This window comes from Saccopteryx leptura, chromosome X (genome assembly GCF_036850995.1).
Source record: "Saccopteryx leptura isolate mSacLep1 chromosome X, mSacLep1_pri_phased_curated, whole genome shotgun sequence".
Lineage (NCBI taxonomy): Eukaryota > Metazoa > Chordata > Mammalia > Chiroptera > Emballonuridae > Saccopteryx > Saccopteryx leptura.
Genome location: NC_089516.1, coordinates 74,273,276 through 74,283,281, shown reverse-complemented (window position 1 = coordinate 74,283,281; position 10,006 = coordinate 74,273,276).

The following is a 10,006-nucleotide window of genomic DNA, read 5'->3' as shown; positions in this document are numbered from 1 at the left end:
TTGAATTACTTTGCCTCCCCTGTTTTTTCTAATGAGAGAGGGGTGGAGTATGGGGGAAGGGAAAGAGATGAGAGGCATCAACTCTTAGTTGCACCACTGTAGTTGTTCACCGACTGCTTTTGATATGTGCCTTGACGGGGGCGGGGGTGTAAAGCTCAGCAGTGACCCCTTGCTCAATCGACCGACCTTAGGCTCAAGCCAGCTACCATGGGGTCACGTTTATGATCCCAAGCTCAAACCAGTGACCTTGTCCTCAAGCTGGCGACCTTGGGTTTTGAACCTGGGTCCTCAGCATTCCAGGCCTATGCTCTATCCACTGTGCCACTGCCTGGTCAGGCTAATTTTGTACTTTTATACTGGATTTGCTAAATAAGCGCTTCATCGTTATGCACAAAAATGTTTATACTACTATGCATACACATTCAACAATGTTGGAAAATACTGAATAGGTCCTAAAATAATAAACTATTTTTATAATCCTTCTGGAACAATTTTTCTTAAGTTATTATTAATCCATGTACTAATACAAAATGAATTAAGGAATACAAAATCAGAATTATAATCAGAATTGAATGATGGGCCCTGGCCGGTTGGCTCAGTGGTAGAGCGTCGGCCTGGCGTGCAGAAGTCCCGGGTTCGATTCCCGGCCAGTGCACACAGGAGAAGCGCCCATCCGCTTCTCCACCCCTCCCCCTCTCCTTCCTCTCTGTCTCTCTCTTCCCCTCCCGCAGCCGAGGCTCCACTGGAGAAAAGATGGCCCGGGCGCTGGGGATGGCTCCTTGGCCTCTGTCCCAGGCGCTAGAGTGGCTCTGGTCGACAGAGCGACGCCCCGGAGGGGCAGAGCATCGCCCCCTGGTGGGCAGAGCATTGCCCCCCTGGTGGGCATGCCGGGTGGATCCCGGTCGGGCGCATGCGGGCGCATGCGGGACTCTGTTTGACTGTCTCTCCCCGTTTCCGGCTTCAGAAAAATACAGGAAAAAAAAAAGAATTGAATGATTAATGTGAGACTAATTTTAAAATTCACAATAAAAAAATCCCATGTTACATTATGATTAGCAGCATATTTGAAACTCTTTTCGCTAAAACTGAAATTCAGTAACCTTAGTCATTTCTATGAAATTTTGTTATAGAACACATCTTCTTTCATTGCTTTGCTTATGCAATTATTTTCCTCCTTTGCCTTTAGGAGCAAAACTGTGCACTTTTCCCTTTTGGGCATTAAATTTAGTCTTTTTATAATAAATGAGACTTAAGGAGTTGATGTAACATAACATCATGGGGACTGGAAGGAGACTTCATTACGAAGGTAAAGAAACAAGAGTTTAGTAGTTCATTCCTTTGTAACATTCAAGTGAAAAATATAAAGATACAAAAGACAACTACAGGCTCTTTAATAAAAGCAGCTGCTTTAATTATATGTTCAATCTAAAATTCAGAACTTGTCCTGTCTGCAGTTTGGGTAGTTTCTTATGTTAAGCCCTATATAGTTGAGTTTCATTCACTTCTATTACTTGAAAGAAAGCAGTTCATATAATCATATAATTGTTAAATAATTCTATGTGTAGCTTCCCCATCCTTTTGCCAGAATCTGCTGTCATACAGTTTGTCAAAAACGACAGGCTATTTTGAGACAGTGCTGTCATAAACAACTTTGGTTGGTCATTGGCTTTTGCTTTTCTTTCTCTCTTAAAATCTTACTCGCCTCCTCTCACATCTGTGAATGACATGAACTTTGTATTCAGTGCCATAGCATTGCCACTTCCCATTTGTACATACTACCTTCTTTCAAAGCACCACTCTTACTACTAAGGATATACCAAAGTTTGATTTCCCTCCCAGGCCTGTACTTTCTGAGAACTACTGAATATTCCAGACCTATTATATTTTTTCTTTCTTACTGAAACTTGCCTGTGTTCAATATCTTCCAGGTTTTGAAGCTTTTAGCCCTTAATAAACTAATTCACACGGAAAAGTTGCTGGCTATAATGTAGTATCCCCCTTTAGGGCATATTAAAGCAGGATTACATAAGAATCACTAATATTGGGAATTTCTAGTGTATGAGAAGATGGTGATATGATTACCAAGGTTAGCATCTTTTTAACAACAACCTTCAAATCATACTGTGTCTTATACATAGGCAATATGTTCTAGTCAAAACAAAAAGACTAGATTGAAATGGAGGATATCTAGATTTTAATATTGACACTAGTATTGTGTGTGGGACCTGGTAAATTACTTTAATCTCAGTTTCCTCCTCTGTAAAATGAAAGAGTTGGAATAGATCATTAAGAATATTAGCATCTCTAACTTTATATGGTTTTATTCTACATAGAAAGTCACCTATACTGAGCAGGCTACACACAACTACTTTGCTTGACTTTAAACTATCTTCATTATACTTTTCAATTATATAGAATTATCAATGAAAAGTTCCCTTGGTTCTTCCAATATGCATGCCTTTATCATAGATATTCAGAGAAGCTGAGCTACTGTTCTGTAAACTCTCTAAACATAGACTATCAAAATCAGACACTGTTCTCCAATATCATGTGCAGCCAACAATCTGCAATCTGCCTCGTAATTGCTACAGATCAACAACTTGAGTTGAACTTTATTCTATACTTGAAGAAAAAAAGCATAATTCACTAAAACCTGTTTTCTAGTTCTAGTTTACACCAAGTCCGAAATTAAATTTGTTCATGTCAAATTCTGCTTTAAATCACATATAGTTAGCTTGTCTGAACAAGAACCAATGCTATCAATTTCTACAATGAATAACTCAGCCATGAAAATGAATACTATCTTGACATTATTACATGGATGAACCTTGAGGTTATTTTGCTAAGTGAAATAAATCAGATGGGTAAAGACAAATATTGTATGATTTAACTGATTTGTGAAATTTAAAAAAACAAAAAGGAGAAAAAATGAAACTAAACAACAACAAAAACCCTCTTAGTAACAGAGAACAGATTAGTGATTGCCAAAAGGGAAACTGTTGGGGATGTGAAATGAATAAAGGGGGTCAATTTTCTAGGAGAAGATTGGTAATTGGACTTGGTGGTGACTACTTTGTACTACATACTATGTCAAACTACAATGTGTACACCTGAAACTTATACAATGTTATATACCAATTATAACTGTGAAATATATGTATGTGTATATGTCTATATATATTCCAAAACTACCTGACCCAAAATGACATTGGTTTAAGTTCAAATGCCTAAATTAGGTTCTTCATTATTCTTGTACAAGAAGTGTATGGTAGTTGATCTCCCATCCAATAAAATAGTATTACTTTAAATTTTATTCAAAGGAAAAAATTAAAAATAACACATCTTTCAGTGACAACCCCTAAATTGTACCCACAACTTGTAAACTGTCTCATTATTTTTCTTCCCATTGAGTTCTTTAGTAATAATGAAAATTTATTGTAGTATCATTGTTGTTTTTTTTTTTTTTTCATTTTTCTGAAGCTGGAAACAGGGAGAGACAGTCAGACAGACTCCCGCATGCGCCCGACCGGGATCCACCTGGCACGCCCACCAGGGGCGACGCTCTGCCCACCAGGGGGCGATGCTCTGCCCATCCTGGGCGTCGCCATGTTGCGACCAGAGCCACTCTAGCGCCTGGGGCAGAGGCCACAGAGCCATCCCCAGCGCCCGGGCCATCTTTGCTCCAATGGAGCTTTGGCTGCGGGAGGGGAAGAGAGAGAGACAGAGAGGAAAGCACGGCGGAGGGGTGGAAAAGCAAATGGGTGCTTCTCCTGTGTGCCCTGGCCGGGAATCGAACCCGGGTCCTCCGCACGCTAGGCCGACGCTCTACCACTGAGCCAACCGGCCAGGGCCAGTATCATTGTTTTTGAGTTATATTAAGTGCAAAGTAAAAAAAAATGATGATCTGACAATAGAAAAGTAAAATCTGTAATGATTTGCATTTCCTTATATGTAAAATAGTGTAATGATGCCATTAATGTAAACAAGGGGCAAATGATTTGTCTCATTCATCTGGTTTTGAAACCTGTAAAACTATTTTAATATCACATAGCTCTGAGTATTCTCTTTTTTAAAAAAGAGAGAGAGGGAGGGAAGGACAGATATGGACAGACAAAAAGGGAGTGAGATGAGAAGCATCAACCTGTTTTTGCAGCACTTTAGTTGGTCATTGATTGCTTTCTCATATGTACCTTGATGGGAGGGCTCCAGCCAAGTCGGTGATCCCTTGCTCAAGCCAGCAACCATGGACTTCAAGTCTGCGACCTTTGGGCTCAAGCCAGTGACCACGGGGTCCTGTCTATGATCCCATGCTCAAGCTGGTGAGGCCATGCTCAAGCTAGCGACTTCAGGGTTTTGAACCTGAGTCCTCAGTGTCACAGACTGACATTCTATCCACTGCAACACTGCCTGGTGAGGCAAAATTCAGAGCTTTGGCTTTTTTTTTGTATTTTTCCTAAGTGAGAAGTGGGGGAGGGAGGCTGACAGACTCCCACATGCATCAGACCGGGATCCACCCAGCATGTCCATATGGGGGGGGGATGCTAGGCCCATCTGGGGCATTGCTCTGTTGCAATCGGAGCCATTCTAGCACCTGAGGCAGAGGCTATGGAGCCTTCCTCAATGCCCAGGCCAACTTTGCTCCAGTGGAGCCTTGGCTGCAGGAGGGGAAGAGAGAGATAGAGAGAAAGGAGAGGGGGAGGGGTGGAGAAGCAGATGGGCGCTTCTCCTGTGTGCCCTGGCTGGGAATAGAACCTGGGACTTCCACACAACGGACTGACACTCTACTGTTGAGCCAACCAGCCAGGGCCAAAATTCAGAGGTTTTAAAAGGTTTAGATAGAATAAAAACATGTAACAAACCTTCTAGACCAGGGCTATGTAACTCAGGCAATTAATGTGATAGACTTACACTTTGTTAACTTTTGCCTCACACTGACTTGTCTTATGGACAGTCTTTCCTTCTGACTGAATAAGAGCACAATAACAGCTATTCTGGCTCAGATTCATAGTCCATCCATCTTAGTATTCTATCATTTGTGCAATGGTGAGCACACAGTAGGCAGTCGATATTTCAGTAAACTGTTCTTCAAATAAACAGGCATATATGACTTATAAGGCACCAATATAAAAAAAAAAACCCAGGTCTTCCATAAAATGTATGCAGATTTTACTCCTTTTTGAACCTACATTTTCAGTATATAAAATCTTTTAACATGTAAAACAGTACTTCTTTTATTTATCCTAAATTACCAATTTCTATACCTCCAAACTCATTCAACAAGGCCAGAGCTACCCTGATACCAAAAGCAGACAAAAACTACAAAAAACAAAAGAGAATTACAGGCCTATATCCCTGATAAACATAGATGCCAAAAGTCTCACCTAAATAATAGCAAACCAAATTCGACAGTGCAATAAAAGGGTTATACACCATGATCAAGTGGTATTTATATCAGGTACACATGGGTGATTTAACATCAGCAAAACAATTAATTGATTCACCACCACAACAAAACTAAGAACAAAAATTGTATGATTAATCTCAAAAGATGCATAAAAATCATTTGACTGGCCCTGGTAGATTAGCTCAGTGGATAAAGCATTGGCCCAGCATGTGTACGCCCCAGGGTTTCATCTCCTGTTAGGACATACAGGAGAAGTAGCCATCTGTTTCTCTTCCATTACCCCTCCCCCTTATCTCTCTCTTCCTCTCCTTCACCTCTTGCAGCCAGGGGTTCAATTGGCTCAAGTGTCAGCCATGGACGCTCAGAATAGCTTGGTTGATTTGAGCATCAGACCCAGATGGGGTTGCCAGGTCGGGGTACATGAGGGAGTCTGTCTCACTCTCTCTCCTCCTCTCACTTAAAAAAATAGAATTGTACAATTGAAACGTATAAAATTTTATTTACCAGTGCCACCCCAATACATTTAATAAAAATTAAAAAATGATTTAAGAGTTAAATGTAAGGCCTGAAATCTTTAAAATCCTAGAATAAAACATAGAGAGTAAACTATTTGACATATTTGGATATGTCCCTGTGAGCAAAAGAAACAAAAAGCAAGAGTAAACAAATGATACTTTATCAAACTAAAAAACTTCTGCACATTGAAGGAAACCACTGACAAAATGAAAAGGGGCAACCTATATAATGGGATAATATATTTGAAAATATATAAGAATGTCATACATCTGAGTAAAAAAAAAAAAAAGAGAATAATTCAACTGAAAAATGGGCATAGGACATGAAACATTTTGCAAAGAAGACATACAGATGGTCAACAGACATATGAAAAGATGCTCAACATCACTAATCATCAGGGAAATGCAATTCTAAACCACAATGAGATACCACCTCATACTATTCAGAATGGCTGTTATCAAAAAGTCAACAAGTAGTATCTATTGATGAGGATGTGAAGAAAAGGAAACCTGTCACACTGTTTGTAGGATTGCAGATTGGTACAGCCACTATGAAAAAACAATACAGAGATTCCTGGAAAAACTAAAAATAGATATACCACATGCTGCAGCAATTCCACCTCTGGGTATTTGGGTTCTTTTTTGTTTGTTTGTTTTTTGTTTTTTTTTTTCATTTTTCTGAAGCTGGAAACAGGGAGAGACAGTCAGACAGACTCCCGCATGCGCCCGACCGGGATCCACCCGGCACGCCCACCAGGGGGCGACGCTCTGCCCACCAGGGGGCGATGCTCTGCCCATCCTGGGCGTCGCCACGTTGCGACCAGAGCCACTCTAGCGCCTGAGGCAGAGGCCACAGAGCCATCCCCAGCACCCGGGCCATCTTTGCTCCAATGGAGCCTTGGCTGCGGGAGGGGAAGAGAGAAACAGAGAGGAAGGAGAGGGGGAGGGGTGGAGAAGCAGATGGGCGCTTCTCCTGTGTGCCCTGGCAGGAAATCGAACCCGGGTCGTCCGCACGCTAGGCCGACGCTCTACCGCTGAGCCAACCGGCCAGGGCTACCTCTGGGTATTTATGCAATGAAAATTTAAAAAAAAAATGAAAATATATATACACCCTTATGCTCATTGCACCAATATTTGCAATAGCCAAGATATGGAAGAAATCTAGGTGTCTATAAAAAAAAGTAAATAAAGAAGATATGAGATATATATATCTCACATGCATGCACGATATATGCAATGGAATATTATACAGCAATAAAAAGACTTAAATCTTTCTGTTTGTGACAACGCAAATGAATCTAGAAGGTATTATCCTAAGTGTAATAATAAGTCAGACAGAGAAAGATAAAGACCATATGATTTCACTTATATCTGGAATCTAAAAAAATGCAAATGAACAAATAAAACAAAACAAAAATAGAAACAGAGACAAAAGCATGTTTACCAGAAGGAAGGAGGTGGAGGGTAGGTAAAAAAGGTGAAAGGGAATATAGTCAATAATATTGTGATAAGTTTTCACGGTGACTTGATTAGCAGAATTGGTGCGGTAATCACATTGTAAGGTATACAATGTCAAATCATGGTATTTTACACCTGAAACTTTTATAACTAATATAATATTGTATATCAACTGTACTGAAATAAAAAATAAAAATAGTTATTTCTACTCTATATCTCCATTAGTTCCAGTTCCAGTATATATTGTATATACTTTAGAGAACTCTTGAAATGTGTACAGTAAGACACAGTGAGTCACTACAGCATTGATTGTAATTGAAAAAATAAAATAAAAGCAACCTATAAATGTCCATCAAGATAGAAATAAATAAAATGCACCATATTTATATGGCAGATTATTACATATATAAACGTAGATACATCAACATGAATAGATCTTGAAAATAATGCGGAGTTAATAAGTATGGAACTAGAGATACACTAAGTGAAATATTAATGTAAATTTAAAAACACATATACATATTATGTATTATACATGAATGCATATTTATGCATGAAAGTAGTTTTCTGCAGAAAGGAGAGCAGAGAATAAGACTAGTGAGTGTGGTCAAAGGAGATTTAAACTTTATATTGCTTTATTTATTTTAAGAAGGACTTTAAAAATTGTGACAAAATATTAACTCTTGTAAATTCTTGGTGCAGGTGAAAACATGGGTGTTAAATATGTTATTCTTTACATTTTTATATTTAGAAAAGTTCTCATAAAATTAAAATGTCTTACAAAACTATAGAAAATCATGTAATATTGAGAGAACGTACTATTGAAATTATTTTAAAAAAGAAAAATACTTCCCCCAAACATTGAATAGGCTATAATCACCAAATATCACCATTTATTATTAAAATAATAATGAAATCTTAAAAATCATAATAGAAATGATAAATATATGGATGTATATTTCCTAAGTATCCAAGACTATTTTTTAAAAATTATTTTCCCTATTCACTTGAATCATACATTCAGCTTCTCATGTTGTCTTATTGTGCTCATCTCTCAATTCCTAGTTACAAACAGGATAATTTTTCTGGTTACTGACAGAAGCCACCAAAACCCATTCTCCTTGTTGTTTAACCTCTGTTTCTGCATCCTTATATTAATATTTGCCTCAGCTAATAGAGATTTACCGCTTCTGCAGCTCTCATCTCTTTCACCTGTCACTTGGAGTACTAAGCTAGAAATGTTGCATATCAAAAAAAAAAAAAAAAAAAAAAAGAAAACCCAAATAAACAAACCAAACAGCACAATGAAATCAGGAACTTGTTCTCTGCCTGCCTAGTTGAACCCAATTTTCCATTATGAACAGGAAAGACCCTCAGTTGTTTACCACTCTATGATTTCTAGGAAAATGAATCATTTTATGTAAACCAGACAGAATGCCTGCCAACTGGAATAATGCCTTCTTTTACTTTTATATTAAATGGGTACCTGAGCTATATAGAAAGCAAGAAGTAGAAGTGCTCTCAATTATGATTGATTCCTCCTTGCCAATCTGCTATACACATTCAAAAGTACTGGATTAGGAATCAAGGAGGCCTGAACTGAATACAGACTCATTTGTTCACAACTTGCTTGAGCAAATCATATTCTTTTTCTGAGCTTTGTTTTCCTTTTTAAAAAACAAAAACAAACTGCTGGACAGTGTAGAGTTATTACTAAATCTGGTAGAGTGGAAGAAGCAAAGCTAAGATCCAAGAAAACCCAGAACAGTAAGAAATATGAATAAATACAATAAAAAATAAATAATTGTGCTTAGGGTGAGAATAAAATTATATTGTTAAAGATTGCATCTGGCGTTAAAAAGATTAACCTTAATCATTACTATAAGTATTTTCAGATTTCATCCTAACATGTTTAGGAGGCTAAACTTAACACTAATATATTCTCAGAGATTATATTAACCTGGAAAGAAAAATATGCCTCATGTCCCTGGTCAGTTAGCTCGATGGTAGAGTGTCAGCCTAGTGTGTGGATGTCCAGGGTTCTATTCCCAGTCAGGACACACAGGAGAAGTGCCCATCTGCTTCTCCACCCCTCCCCCTCTTGTTTCTCTCTCTCTCTCTCTCTCTCTCTCTCTCTGTCTCTCTCTCGGAGTGAGTTGGTCCCGGGCACCTCTGCCTCAGGCACTAGATTGGCTCCGGTTGCAACAGAGCAAAGCCCCAGATGGGCAGAGCATTGCCCCGGACTGGACATGCCAGGTGGAACCCGGTCAGGCATATGTGGGAGTCTGTCTCTCTGCCTCCCTGATTTTCACATAAAAAAACAAAACAAAACGGTTCTCAAACAGTGAAGTACATTGGTTAGCATGGAAAATGACGAAATGATAAAATCTATAAAGTTTTGTCTCTCTATAGAAATATATTTTATGTCTCAAATACAGAGAATTGAGATATCAAAAATAAAAATAATTTTTATACTGTTTCATCTATGGAAGTGGTTTCCAGATTAACTTTATATTAAAAAAAAAGACTTTTCCAGCATGAAGGATTTACAATTAGGTAACAGTCCGAAACCTACCAATTATCGTTAACGTAAAACAGTAGGTTTTAGAACAATTTTGGTTCAATAAAA